The sequence below is a fragment of the Podarcis pityusensis genome (genome assembly GCF_964106645.2).
Source record: "Podarcis pityusensis genome assembly, chromosome: 11".
NCBI classification, from domain to species: domain Eukaryota; kingdom Metazoa; phylum Chordata; class Lepidosauria; order Squamata; family Lacertidae; genus Podarcis; species Podarcis pityusensis.
The window spans coordinates 37,694,426-37,707,568 of NC_138036.1; the positions used below are offsets into that span (position 1 = coordinate 37,694,426).

At 42.7% G+C, this 13,143-nt stretch overlaps 1 long non-coding RNA gene across 2 annotated transcripts in view; it reads left to right on the forward strand.

Annotated features, from left to right (window-relative positions):
• Positions 1–13,143, forward strand: part of LOC308458533 — a 55,199-nt gene that overhangs the window by 12,977 nt on the left and 29,079 nt on the right. The window contains exons 1-2 of one of the 2 annotated variants that reach the window (XR_013977528.1): positions 10,356–10,449; positions 10,893–11,011. This is a non-coding gene — a long non-coding RNA (uncharacterized lncRNA). Of the gene's footprint in view, positions 1–10,355; positions 10,450–10,892; positions 11,012–13,143 lie in introns of those variants that run through there. The other variant, XR_013977527.1, reaches the window with a different exon arrangement.

Sequence of the window (13,143 nt, forward strand, 5' to 3'; positions counted from 1 at the left end):
CATGACAAGCCAGGATCTGAAAGAATTGTGTGATGTTGGCTGGGTCTCATTAACCATGTTTTAACCCAGGCTGGCTAACCATTTTTTTCAACCTGAGGGATTCATTATCACCATTGAAAGGCACATTCTAGCCTGGCAAAGGCACCTGAAGAGGGCATGGAGCTATATGGGGATGGGTGTGACCCGGGGAGACTCCTACAGCCCAGGTGGCGCAGTCTAGAGGGCTGCATTTGGCCCTCAGGTCCAAGGTTCCGTTCTCCTGATTTAAACGCAGAATAATTTACTTGGAAGGGCCTCGAGTATGGCATTCCACCCACAGGCATGCTATCCTTGGGCAAGCGGGTGCTTTCCATGGGTGCCAATCACAAAATGGCTTTGTATTAAACGCTGTCATGGGGTGTGTTGCAGAACACAAAATGGCTGCTACATCTAGAAGAGCAGAAAAAGAGACAGGGCCACAAAATGGTGCAAGTGTGCCTTCCTTCAGCTCCCCAACTGACTGCTACGCTCACTCACAGAGAGAAGCTATTTGTATCTCTCTTCAGTTTAGAAGGGAAGAAATGGTGGGTGTCCAATCCTGGTATCCAATGAAATGGAGGTGTGTGTGTGTGTGTGTGTGTGTGTGTGTGTGTGTGTGTGTTGGGTGCTGGGGGAAGGGTTGTTCAAAGTAAGAATGCTGAGCCAGTGGAAACAGGAAATGAGCAGGAAGAGCAAACACTGTCCTTTGCATTGCGGATTTTTGAGGTGATATTTCCTCAGACCTTTTGCCAGCACCATAGTGGCAGACACACCAATGCCTGTTAGTGCTACATTAGCAACCCCTATACACAGCAAGTGAGCCAAAAGCTCACAGGTTGTTGGTTAAAAGCCACCCTGTGCTTTACTTAAGTTTTTAAAGCAGGCAACTAATTCTTGCCAAATCCCTGTACTCTGTTACCTATTTTGATACAGCGTATTCTCCTTCATGGACAGCACGTGTTGCAGTGGGGGCTAACAAGATACCCACTGTTGCTGGGCAGGAAAAGAGTTTGGCCACCATTATCACTGAGCTTCCTGTTGCTGGGGAGATTTAAATGTTGCCATTTCGTGACTTGACAGCCATAGCCTTTAAATACCCTATGCGCAGCATTGAGCTTCCTCTTTTCGCTGCGTGCATCGGATCACCCACCCTCCCTTCCTATTTTCAGGTTGTTCGCTTGACCTTACTATGCCTGTCATGGGGTCGTCTGCTTTTAGGGAAGGGGCCCGGTAGGAATTTAGTCAATTTGGCTGATTGGCTGGTGCCATTTGGTTTTTGCCTACTGTGTAGCAAATCGTCACAATTTGTAAGGTTGCGGTTAGGCATTGGTTTAGGAATTGGTTGGTGGAGGGGTATGGATTGGCTCTGCCTGCCCCTCCAAAATGCTGCTGCTGCAAGGGTTTTCTGTTAAAGGAACCCAGGGGCTCGCCATGCTTTTTTCTGAACCCCTGTCAAGGGGCTAGGGCCATGCAAGAGCCCCTGGGAGCATTTGGGGAGAGGTGAGGCATGGTACCCAGTCCTGTCTCCCCAAAATTTTTCCCTTTTTGACTTCGAGGGCGTGCGAATGTCAGTCTGTCCCCATCCAGGGTCAGATAGTCACAACCAATGCCTAAGCAACCACTCACATTGCTTGTAATTTTAATAAAGTTGTGGCCAATATTATGCCAAAAACCTTAAACTAAAAATCATGTGTCAATTGTGTTTTATTGGGGAGTGTCTTGGGGACCTCGACACGCAACACATACCATGTTTCATTGTGATACAAGAGCTCTTTAAAACAACACCCACACTGTTTGTTGAATGAGATGTCTAGAATCATAAACAGGTTATAGATTTTAGCACAAAGCCAATGGCACAAAGCAGAAATATTTTTAAAAAAACTTCGTTTCATTGGTATGCATTTACCACCGTCTTGCTGGCTTGCATTCTAGCCTCCAATCAACTACAGAGGAGGTGATTGTGGGTAGAAATCAGAATGCAGAGATTGCATACTGATTAAGGTTTCCATACGATAGCATCTTATTGAAGAGGGAGTGTGAGAATCCAGGGAGTGATCTTTAATGCAAATCATTAGACTCTTGATATTTTATTTATCATACACTTCCAGCCAAGCAAAGGGGCTGGGGGTTTACTTCTGTTCAGGCTGCATTCTAACACTTGATGGAGCAAATTTGCCTGAATGTGAAGTTTGTTCACAAAGTTCCAAGGGATGTGATTATTAGCCATTAATGAAATTAAGATTCTGCACAAAGCTTTTTGTTCAAATCATGATAATGAAAGCACATTACTTACGAATAAAAGAATTATCCCTTGTTCAGCTGGTTTGAATGTGCCAACTCTAATGTTTTATGGGGAGAAACCAAGGATAGCTTGGGGCATTGACCTACATATCCCTGTTGGTTAATTTATTTGTTCACATCTATTATCTATTACTAGACATACACTGAGATCAGTACATCTGATATTAAAAATGTTGCACAATGCCAACTTCTGATAAATAATTACTTGGCTTTCAAACTGCTTTTCAAAGCCATCTCACAAAACAAAATTCCATAGGAGGAACCTTTGTATGGCTTGGCCAACTATGCAGTAACTTTTATCAGTTTCCTTGCAATGCTCATTTGTGGGGAACTGAATGGGTATTCACTGCACTTTTCCTTAAGATGTCCCTATTTTCATTAAAGAAATGCTGGAGGGTATGGCGTTATCCTTGCGGGAGGCAGTGGAAGACAGGAGTGCCTGGCGTGCTCTGTTCCATGGGGTCACGAAGAGTCGGACACGACTAAACAACTAAACAACAACAACAACAACAACAACAACAACAACATGGCATTATCCTACCCCTGTATAGGGAATTTTTTATGTTTAATGTTTTATTATGTTTTTATATATGTTGGAAACTGCCCAGATTGCACAGGGCAACCCAGTAAGATGTGTGGGGTATAAATAGTAAAATTATTACGGGATGTCCCTATTTTCATTGGAGAAACTTGGGAAGGTATCTCCCTGGCTCGAGGATCCCATAACTCCACACTCTACAACATTTCATCTGATGAAAATAGGGACATCCTAAGGAAAAGTGAAACATTCTGGGATCAAATCAGAAACCAGGACTGCTTCTGTAAATCTAGAAAATAGGGACACTTGGAGGGTCTGCTGCTCCAGACTATCACCCCTGATTAGGGGCAGAGGTCCTTCAGATCATAGGCAGGCTAGGGCTCCCCAGACATTCCCTGTGTGGGGGGAAAAGACCTCTAAAGGTCCAGTGAGGCATTGCCTCCCTAGTCAAATCTGTACTTCAGGGTAAATCAGGCTGGGGAAAAGGAGAGGGTAGGACAGGAGAAGGTGCAGGATAGGGCTGCCATACGTCCAGATTTTCCCAGACATTACCAGGATTTCAAAGGCAAAATTGATGTCCGGGGCGAATTTCTGAAATTTGCCTTTGTCAATCGAAAAATCGCAGGGTTTTTTGGCATCAACAACTTTTGGGCTGTTCTTTTTACTTGTTGAAATATGGCAACCCTAGTGCAGGAGAGCATGACAGCTCACCTCTGTCTTCCTCAGCTGAGCTCACTCTTTCTCAGCCTTAAGGGGTTGCTCCACCATTGCTGGAGGGGAGGAGCGCCAAATTTTGTCTTCACCCAGAGCACCATATTGCCTGTCTGCCCCTGTTGTAAGGAACAGGCAGTCTTTTGGATATTTGAGGCCTAAGTCATTGAGGGCCTTAAACACCAACATTTGAATTGAATTGGGTCTATAAACAAACTGGCAACCAGTGCAGCTGTTTTGAAACAGGGGTTATAAGATTTCTAAATGGAACCCCAGCCAGAAAATTGCCTTCTGGGCCAGCTGAAGTTGTCTTCGACGGCAGCCCTACACAGAGCCCGTTGCAATAATACAGTCTGGAAGCTACCAGAGCGTGGAGTGCTGTGGCCAAGTCATCTCCGAATGCCTTTACACTCTCAAGCAAATGCCTTTCAAATCTCTTCCTGTAATCATGATTCGATACAGCCCATGTTGAAGTTTTATCAAACCATGCCATCATGTGAACGAAACAGATGGATGGCTGAGAAATGGGCATGGGAACTGAGTGGGGTGTTGAAAGTCTCCGGCTTCACATATTTATAATATCAACTTCAAAATCGTTTACAGCATTGCAATGCACACCACAGCTGCCAAATTCATGAATTAATGTAGCATATATTTGCAGCTGGATGGCATGAATCTATTCAAATATTCACTACAAGCTGTACACATTCGCGGCACATAAGGATTTATAACTTGCTCAGAGAACTCCCCGGGCATGGCATTATCAAATGGGAAGACACTAATATTTACTAGTTTTTAGGCTGCAGTCCTTTACACATTTTCCAAGCAAGTTCCACGGAACATACTTGGATTTATTTCAAAGTCTACATGTATAGGATTGCCTTGAAATTGTGGCACTTCCAATATCCCAGACACAAGCTCTATTGCTTTTAATGCAGCATGCACAAAGATAGACGCAGTTCAACCTCTTGATCTGCATAGACTTAAACATACTTAGCTCTATATAAGATCATGGTGAGAAGTATGTTTTGGGCCTTTGTGCTTCATCCCAAACTTGTTAGGATTCCGGGGTTTGATCAGAGTGGATTTGTCCAATATTTCTCACCATAAAAGTCCCAAGTGTCAGAGATCTCCAACATGTGTTAGCTCTAGCAGCATTTGATACCTCTCTTCCAATAACCATAAATCTGGCTGTTGACCAGAAGGTTGGTGGTTCAAGCCCACCCAGGGACAGCTGTGGGCAGGATTACTGCATTGCAGGGGGTTGGACTAGATGGCCCTCAGGGTCCCTTCCAGCTCTACAGTTCTATGATATTGATCCTGCTTGCTGACTGCAGTAAGTTTTAATCGTTTTATTATTAGTTATTGAAATTTTCAAAACTCAACCTAATTGAACACAAGTGCGGCCACATACAGAATCACAAGGCATTATTGGCCTTGTTGATACAGTGGTACCTCGGGTTACATACGCTTCAGGTTACAGACGCTTCAGGTTACAGACGCTTCAGGTTACAGACTCTGCTAACCCAGAAATATTACCTCAGGTTAAGAACTTTGCTTCAGAATAAGAACAGAAATCGTGCAGCGGTGGTGCAGCGGCAGCAGGAGGCCCCATTAGCTAAAGTGGTACTTCAGGTTAAGAACAGTTTCAGGTTAAGAACGGACCTCCGGAACAAATTAAGTACTTAACCCGAGGTACCACTGTATACTGATACATTGTATATCTTAAAAAAAAAATCCTTGTAGGTATAACAGGGGTATTACCATGCTGTTCTGATAAAATAGTATAATAATAATAATAATAATAATAATAATAATAATAATAATAGTAAATGCCACCCATCTGATTGCTTTGCCCCAGCCACTGTGGGTGGCTCCCAACAAAATATTAAAAACACAATAAAACCTCAAACATTTAAATAATTCCCTTTAAAAGGCTGCCTTCAGGTGTTTTTTTAAAGTAGTAATAATAATTTCACAGTCATATAGTGCAAATCCTTGTATATGTTGTGTGTTTCTTTTCTTTAAGGTTTGGGTGTGCTTTCCACTTAAAGCCATTTGTCATCATTTGGCACAGGAATATTCCAAATCAGCACCCTTTCCAGTAACAAGTGACCGTGATTCTCACTGCCACTAGCATATGAGCATGTTGCAATTGTTTTTCATTTGGTTTGTAAGCACTGCAAAAGCCCCTTTAAGAGATGAGCTCTCTGAGATGATATGCTCTTATCTCTCCTGCAGCAATGTGTTCTGCATAATTTCCTTTCGGCTCCCATGTCTCACATTATTTACACATTTGGATTTTTCCCTTCTCCCCCCACCCCCAACCGCCCTACCCTAAAAACGTGAGCTACTATTTTGTCACCACCTGGAGAGAAAAAAACAACCCCTCCTGTATCCTCTGAAGAGATTGTGCAAATGACATGTGTTACTGGGATGACCTAGCTAAAGACCTCAGATGCATTCAAGAGTAGATAGACTGGCCAATCCAGTGTGTCTAACTGTCAAAACAATCTCTCAGCCCCAGCTGCAGAGCTGGGTGTGACCGTGACTTTAGGGAAATCTAGGTGGGACACTGGATCTTGCCCAGACAGGAATCCTTTTGTGAAACCACAGCAGAATCCCATTTCAACAAAGGCAGTCATGAGCATATCAGTGCCAGAGGGGCTGAAAAGTGTGAATTAAGTTATTGTTCTTGTGTGTGTGTTTAGTATAGCTGCTAATGTTCTGAATATTAAATATGGAGCAAGGTGCACACCAATGCTTTTGAATAAATGTAAAGAAGAAGAAAAACATTTGCATGTGCCAGAAAGATGTTTGCTGCATCCTATCCAACTGATACTACTTTTTGCACGAAGCATCATGCAACCCTATTCTCTTTTCTTGGTTCAATGTCTCAATGGAGCCACTTCTTAATAAGTGCCTTGGATTATAGCTTTCCAGTCCTTATCTCGTCGATTTTAAGGTGGTCCTGAGGCTGACCAGACACTGAAGTCCTTCTCCAAGAGCCTTCTGGAGGTTCCCTCACTGTGAGAAGTGAAGTTACAGGGAACCAGGCTGAGGGCCTTCTCGGCCATGGTGCCCTCCCATTGGATGTCAAGGAGATAAAGAACTACACAACTTTTAGAAGACATCTAAAGGCTGCCCTGTATCGGAAAGTTTTTAATGTGTGATTTTTTAAATGTTTTTTTATGTGTTGGAAACTGCCCAGATGGGCAGGGTATGAATAATATAATTGTTGTTGTTGTTGTAACATAAGAGGAGCCAAAGATCCCACTTCCTCCCTCCCCCTTGAGGTAAAACTCCACAGGCTTCTGCCATACCCCTTAGCACCCTTTCCCTTGGGCAGGAGTGCTTTCTAGGGATCCAGAGACAGCATCCAGCTTGCTTGCCCCACCCTGGAGGTCAGCACAACTTCCCTTTCTCTGGGACCACATCTTTCAGCTTATTGCAACCAGTGTACATGTCCCTCTCAGGAAACCAGCGCAGCCAGGTTTTCTCTGACAAGCCCACACTTGCACATAGAATCACAGAATGATAGAGTTGGAAGCAACCCTGAGGATCATCTAGTCCAACACCCTGCAATTCAGGAATAGGGAGCTGTCCCATACGGGGATTGAACCTGCCACCATGGCATTATCAGCAGCATGCTGTAACCAACTGAGCTATCCAGGCTGACACAGGAACATAGTATGGACCAAGTGACTTGGATCCCTTTAGCCCCCTAGAGATGGCACGTCTGTCAGTATCTGCTGGTTGGTGCCCTAAGGTCAGTGGGGGAAGCCTTGGACAGTAATCTACTGATGATTTCCACCAGGACAAAGATTTCTGCTTGTGCAACAGGAATTCCTCACTTCTCCCCCTGCACCAACCCTAAATCTGTTCCAGAGGCCTGGGAGCCATTTCCAGGCTATTTCCATTCTATTTCCCTTTCTGACCTAATTCAGGATTTTCCTCTCTGTCACTCAACTTTCCATGCCACTGCGTTCCAATGGGTCTCATTTTGGGGTGCCTCTCATCATAGCTGTCAACTTTTCTCTTTTTTAAAGGGAAAATCCCTTATTCCAAATAGGATTCCTTGCAAGAAAAGGGAAAAGTTGACAGCTATGCTCTTAGGGCTTTCCCCTACTTTTTATTTTTACTGATTTTGCTGATACCTCCCTCTTGTACATGGATGTCGTGGTTTTGGATACATAATGACAGTCGGAAGTTTGCAAATAGAGAATAAAATGAGGAGTATTACTTAATTAACTAATTAGTTATAGACCATAATTTTTATAAAAAATAGAGCAACATACAAAATTAGAGTAACTTTGATTAAAAAAAACAGTAAAAGCTACAAAGCATTACTCCCAATATATTCATTATTGTTCCTAAATGGAAATCATAAGTATGTTTTGTGATCTTACAAAGAACTCTCTACTTTTTAACCTTCCTTTTCAGACATGCATGAACAATTATCTCCTGCCTAAATTATATTATTTGCAAATTTTAGCAGCACATCAACAATAAACAAATTACCCCCTCATTTATATCTCTCATTAGTGTTTCCACCTCAAAAAGAAATATATTGAAATTCTGGAGTTCAGGCAGTTGTAAAGGGAAGCTTGAATAGAACAGCTTACCAAAATCTGTCAGCAGTTGAAAAACTTCCAGGCCTCTTTTCTTTGAAATAATCTGGCTCTCATTTTCTAATGAGAACAGCATTCCCATCGGAGCCTCATTGATGCAAATCTGTCAATTTAAAGTCTTGGAGCTATAGTGACAACAGAATCAACAAACAGCAAGTTGATACGGAGAAAGAAAATACACCTGTTTTACACTTGCCATGATAAACTGCTCAGTTGTTCGAGGGTTGACAGGTTATTTCTGATTATAGCATGGGGGGGGGGGACTGGAAAAAATGGGGTGCACACAAAAATACCAGTGCTAAGAGCTGTCAAAGCCTCCAATTACAGAATCACATTCAGGGGCTTGGAATGCAACCTTTCCAAAACAAATGAGTTGAGAAATAAATTCAGCTGTTTGTAGAGAAGCAAAGGATTGCTTTCTATTAGGGATGTGTGCACCGACCACAAGTTTCCATTTGGAGTCTGATTGGGGCCTTCTGTTCTGCTCCGAAGTGCTCCAGAGGCTGCCTGGTTCAGCTTGGAGTTCAAATCTGAACCGTGATTTGGAAAAAGCAGTTTCACACCTCCTCCAATCACTATTATGGGGAAATAAAAAACAGGGTCCCCCCCCCTTTTGACAGAATTGGACATCTGCAGGCACCATAGCCTTACCTGGATGGATAACACCTTACATATTCCAGGCAAATAGGTCCAAGGGTTTTGTACAAAGTACCATTATTCTTTCACTTCTTCAAAAAGGAATTGCCTTGAAATAAAAATAAAAATACTGATTCTTGGGGGGACACCACTTTCTACATCTGTCCATTGGAGAACTGTCCCATTATTCCTGCTCTCTGTGTCCTGCTTCTTAACCAGTTAATAATCCATAATAGGACCTCTCCTCTTATCCCATGACTACTAAGCTTACTCAGGAATCTTGGCAAGTGACTTTATCAAAAGCTTGTTAGAAGCAGGGCATTTTTTCCAGCCGGAACTCAGTTCTGGCACCTCTCAGGCGCCTTCCCATTCTTAGAGAACAAGGGAGGTGTTCGTGGTGAATTCCAGCACTTCCTTTTCTAGAAAAATAGCACTGGTTAGAAGTCCAAGTATACAATGTCAATTGAATCACTCTATATGTATGTTGATACGCTCAAAAAACTTTAAAATAGTTTGTTAGACAGGTTTGACCCTTGCAGAAATTCCCTTAATAGAACTTCTACTTACAATGGTGGAATACTAGTCTAATATTTCTTCCAAGGATTCTTCTAAAACACATTTTTTTAAAAAAATTCTACATAATGTATACATTTTCCAGGACTGTGCCACATATGAATGTACAGTGGTACCTTGGTTCTTGAACGGCTTGGCTCACGAACAAATCGGCTCCTGAATGCTGCAAACCTGGAAGTGAGTGTTGCGGTTTGCGAACGTTTTTCGGAAGCCGAACATCCGACGCGGTTTCTGATTGAGTGCAGGAAGCTCCAGCAGCCAATCGGAAGCTACGCCTTGGTTTCCAAATGGTTTCAGGAGTCTAATGGACTCCCAGAACGGATTAAGTTTGAGAACCAAGGTACCACTTAATGCCATTGGGAAGCAATCCAAACTCAATATCTGCTGGGGTAAAGAGGGTTTGGAATAGGTAGACATCTGGCTGAACAAGCTGAGCCTGGGCTGAGGCAGAGGCAGAGCCACACCAGCTGGCATCCTCCAGCCTCTCCTGAAAAAGAACATCCCAGGGACATGACAGGTGGGACAGGACAAGCAGAGACTTACCCCTGTTCCAAACTGTTTTCAGCTTGGTCACAAGACCTTGCAATCCAGCAGAAGTTACACTAGCAAAAGCTGTGTGAGTCAACCACTGTTATAAAGATTTGTTTTCCATCTGCTAGACTTAGGGCAACTCAGCCAGCCAACTCCTGACAGGCCTTTGGAATACATAGGTGTAAGTTACACCGTCCCAATTTACCCTAGTATAAATGATTCTGGCTTCCTACAGTTTGGGATCGCTCTGACAGACCTTCATCTGATATGCCGAAGGTTAACGATAAAAGACTCCTTATAACTGGAAGCGCTTTCATCCAAACCGAAACCAATTACTAATCACCAACGCATACTAGCATGCCTAATTACATGAACTATGAATGTGTGGGTAAAGGAAACTTGGGTTCAAATACCTGCTTGTCCATTAAGCTCGCTGGGTGGCCTTGGGCAAAAAACACGGTCTCATTGCCGAAACCTGCTGTACAAGATTGTGACGATTATGTTATCGAGGTAAATAAGAAATTAGGCAGCACCTTTTAATAGGAAAAACAATTGGCAGTAAGACATAATTAAAAAAAAGGAATCACTGTTGATTTAGGGAGAAATGTCTTCCACTGATCAATGTACTTTAAGATGCATACAAACAGCTTAAACATAGAGATGCCAGAGGAGTTTGAAATTCACACATTCTGAAGTGATCTGAGCTAATTGTGCAGATTGGAATGCAGCTATTTGCTGGATTTTGCACTGGATGTTGCTCGTGGCACAGTTTTCGGCTTGAGAAATGTATCAAAAAGTATCTAAAATGCATAATCTGAGGTAAAGAAAAGTTCAGGACTGCATTTTAAAAGTTTAAATACATTTAGACATGCATATCACAAGCGAATATACATTCAAAAATATATTCAAATGTATTAAATGTTTTTTTATTATTATTATTTAAAAATCCACAGATGAATGCAGAAATGGGACAGTCTTGTGAACGAAAACTGGCTAACGTGATAGGGAGTAGAAAGAGAATGATTTTCCCATCCCTAGTTAAAGAAAGGGAGAAAATTCGAGTTCCTCAAAGGTAGGACACCTGTGGTATATTTTTATACTTTGGTTCTATGTCTGTTTGCTAAAAGCAAATTTGCCAGATTTAATGGCTCACGGTATAGAGTGTACCAGTGTATTTAGCTTCTGGGTTAGAAAGCCAGAGGAAATGGTCACAGAGGATTTTGTTCAGAGCACTGGAAATCTCATACCAAACAACTGTACAATTGACTGTATCAATTTCAGATCTTCAGGCTTTGCAGCTAAGATATGTTGAGTCCCACCGCCCAGCAATGCTATGAATTGACCGCTTTTTCTGGGGTTTCCTTTTTTTTTTTTTTTTTTTTGGAAGCCACTAAATTACTGCAGGGGGGAAAAATATTCCAATTTGCCTCACATTTGGAAATGTATTTGCTTTAAATGATCTACACTGATATTTTTAAAAGGGTTCAGGAATGATAAAAGGAACTTCTGGGATGTAATTATGTTGCACCGAAAGCAGCTTCATAGAAATTACTTCTTATTGAACAAGAATGTCCCAGGGAGGTAGCAGCAATTTCCATCAAAATAAACCACAGCAACATTATAAATTGCATTGGCACAGAATGTAATGGCCAGACAAATAAGGTTTAGACTAACATTGGGTTTGGAGGGATTTTACAGATGCAGACACACTCAATTCTGGCCAAGGGAACGGATTCTGCTATATATACACCCGCTGTGTGCAACAGCTGCTGCTGAGTTATAGCAGACATGCTCAACCCAAGGTCGGATACAGAGAGATGCCACATAAATCAGAGACAGCCATCTTACTTGTTCTTTCCTTTTGGAAGAACAGCTGCACTATTTACTGTAGCATCGCTAGCAATCATGTATGTTAATCTCTCATTTCTGAATTGGGTTTTTTTTTAGCCACTAAAATGTGTGTAAATAAAGGTTGTGGGTTGCTGTGACAAAGTTGTGATGTTTCACTCCTTGCCCCTCCTAAGTGGTTACTTGGTTTAAGTGAGAAAATCTTTCTGTTTATACAGTCTATTGTCTATTGTCCCATGGCTTGGGGCTTTGTAATTTAGACGAGGGATGGCCAAGTGGGGCCTCATAGTCTTCATCTACCTGCCCCTGGCATTGATATTTTGGTCCCAACCTCTCAATGTACAGGGATCTCCAGGGCATCCATTCAGTTCCCCATGGGAAGGTTTCTGCCAGTTGCAAGTATGCTTTAGATATGGCATTGTAGCTTGTGCTGTGCTAACCCCTAGAGTTTCACTTGGGGAGGAAGATGCAAAAGAAGCTGGCTCCTGGCTTCTCTGAGTCCTGTGATTGAAAGTAGTGCTCTGTTGATAGTATATCAAAGCCTCCAGCATTCCTCAGATGAAAACAGGAACATTTCTCACTTGCCCCAACCGAGCTACCTCAAACCCCCCCACCCGCCACAGAGCATTTCCTATCAGAAGAAAGGCAAGGGACACCACCATTAGGTAAAAAAGGTAAAGGACCCCTGGACGGTTAAGTCCAGTCAAAGGCGATTATGGGCTTGTGGCGTTCATCTCGCTTCAGGACAAAGGAGCTGCTGTTAGTCATGTGGCCAGCATGACTAAACTGCTTCTGGCATGATGGAACACCATGATGGAAACCAGAGAGCACAAAAACACCGTTTACCTCCCCACTGCAGCAGTACCTATTTATCTACTTGCACTGGTGTGCTTTCAAACTGCTAGGTTGGCAGGAGCTGGGACAGAGCAACAGGAGCTCACCCCGTTGCAGGGATTCCAACCGCCGACCTTCTGATCGGCAAGCCCAAGAGGCTCAGTGGTTTAGACCACAGTGCCACCCGCGTCCTTTACCCTTCACCACCACTACACCAATGGGACACAGAACACATGTCCTCCCACACCAAGAAATAAATTTTAGAAAGTGGCAGGATTAGATGTGGATGCACAAAGCATTATTATTATTATTATTATTATTATTAAAAACAAGACTCCTCATGCTCCCCCTTTCTTCCTGCCTGTATTCTCCTACATGTAGGAGAACAGAAGCAAATGAAAGCAAACTACAAACTAGTTTCTATTACCCACAACTTGGTGTACTATTTTTCCTTCAGGTGGGGGTGGGGGTGGGGGTGGATTTTTATTTTTATTTTAGAAAAGGGGAGAAAAGAATCCCAAA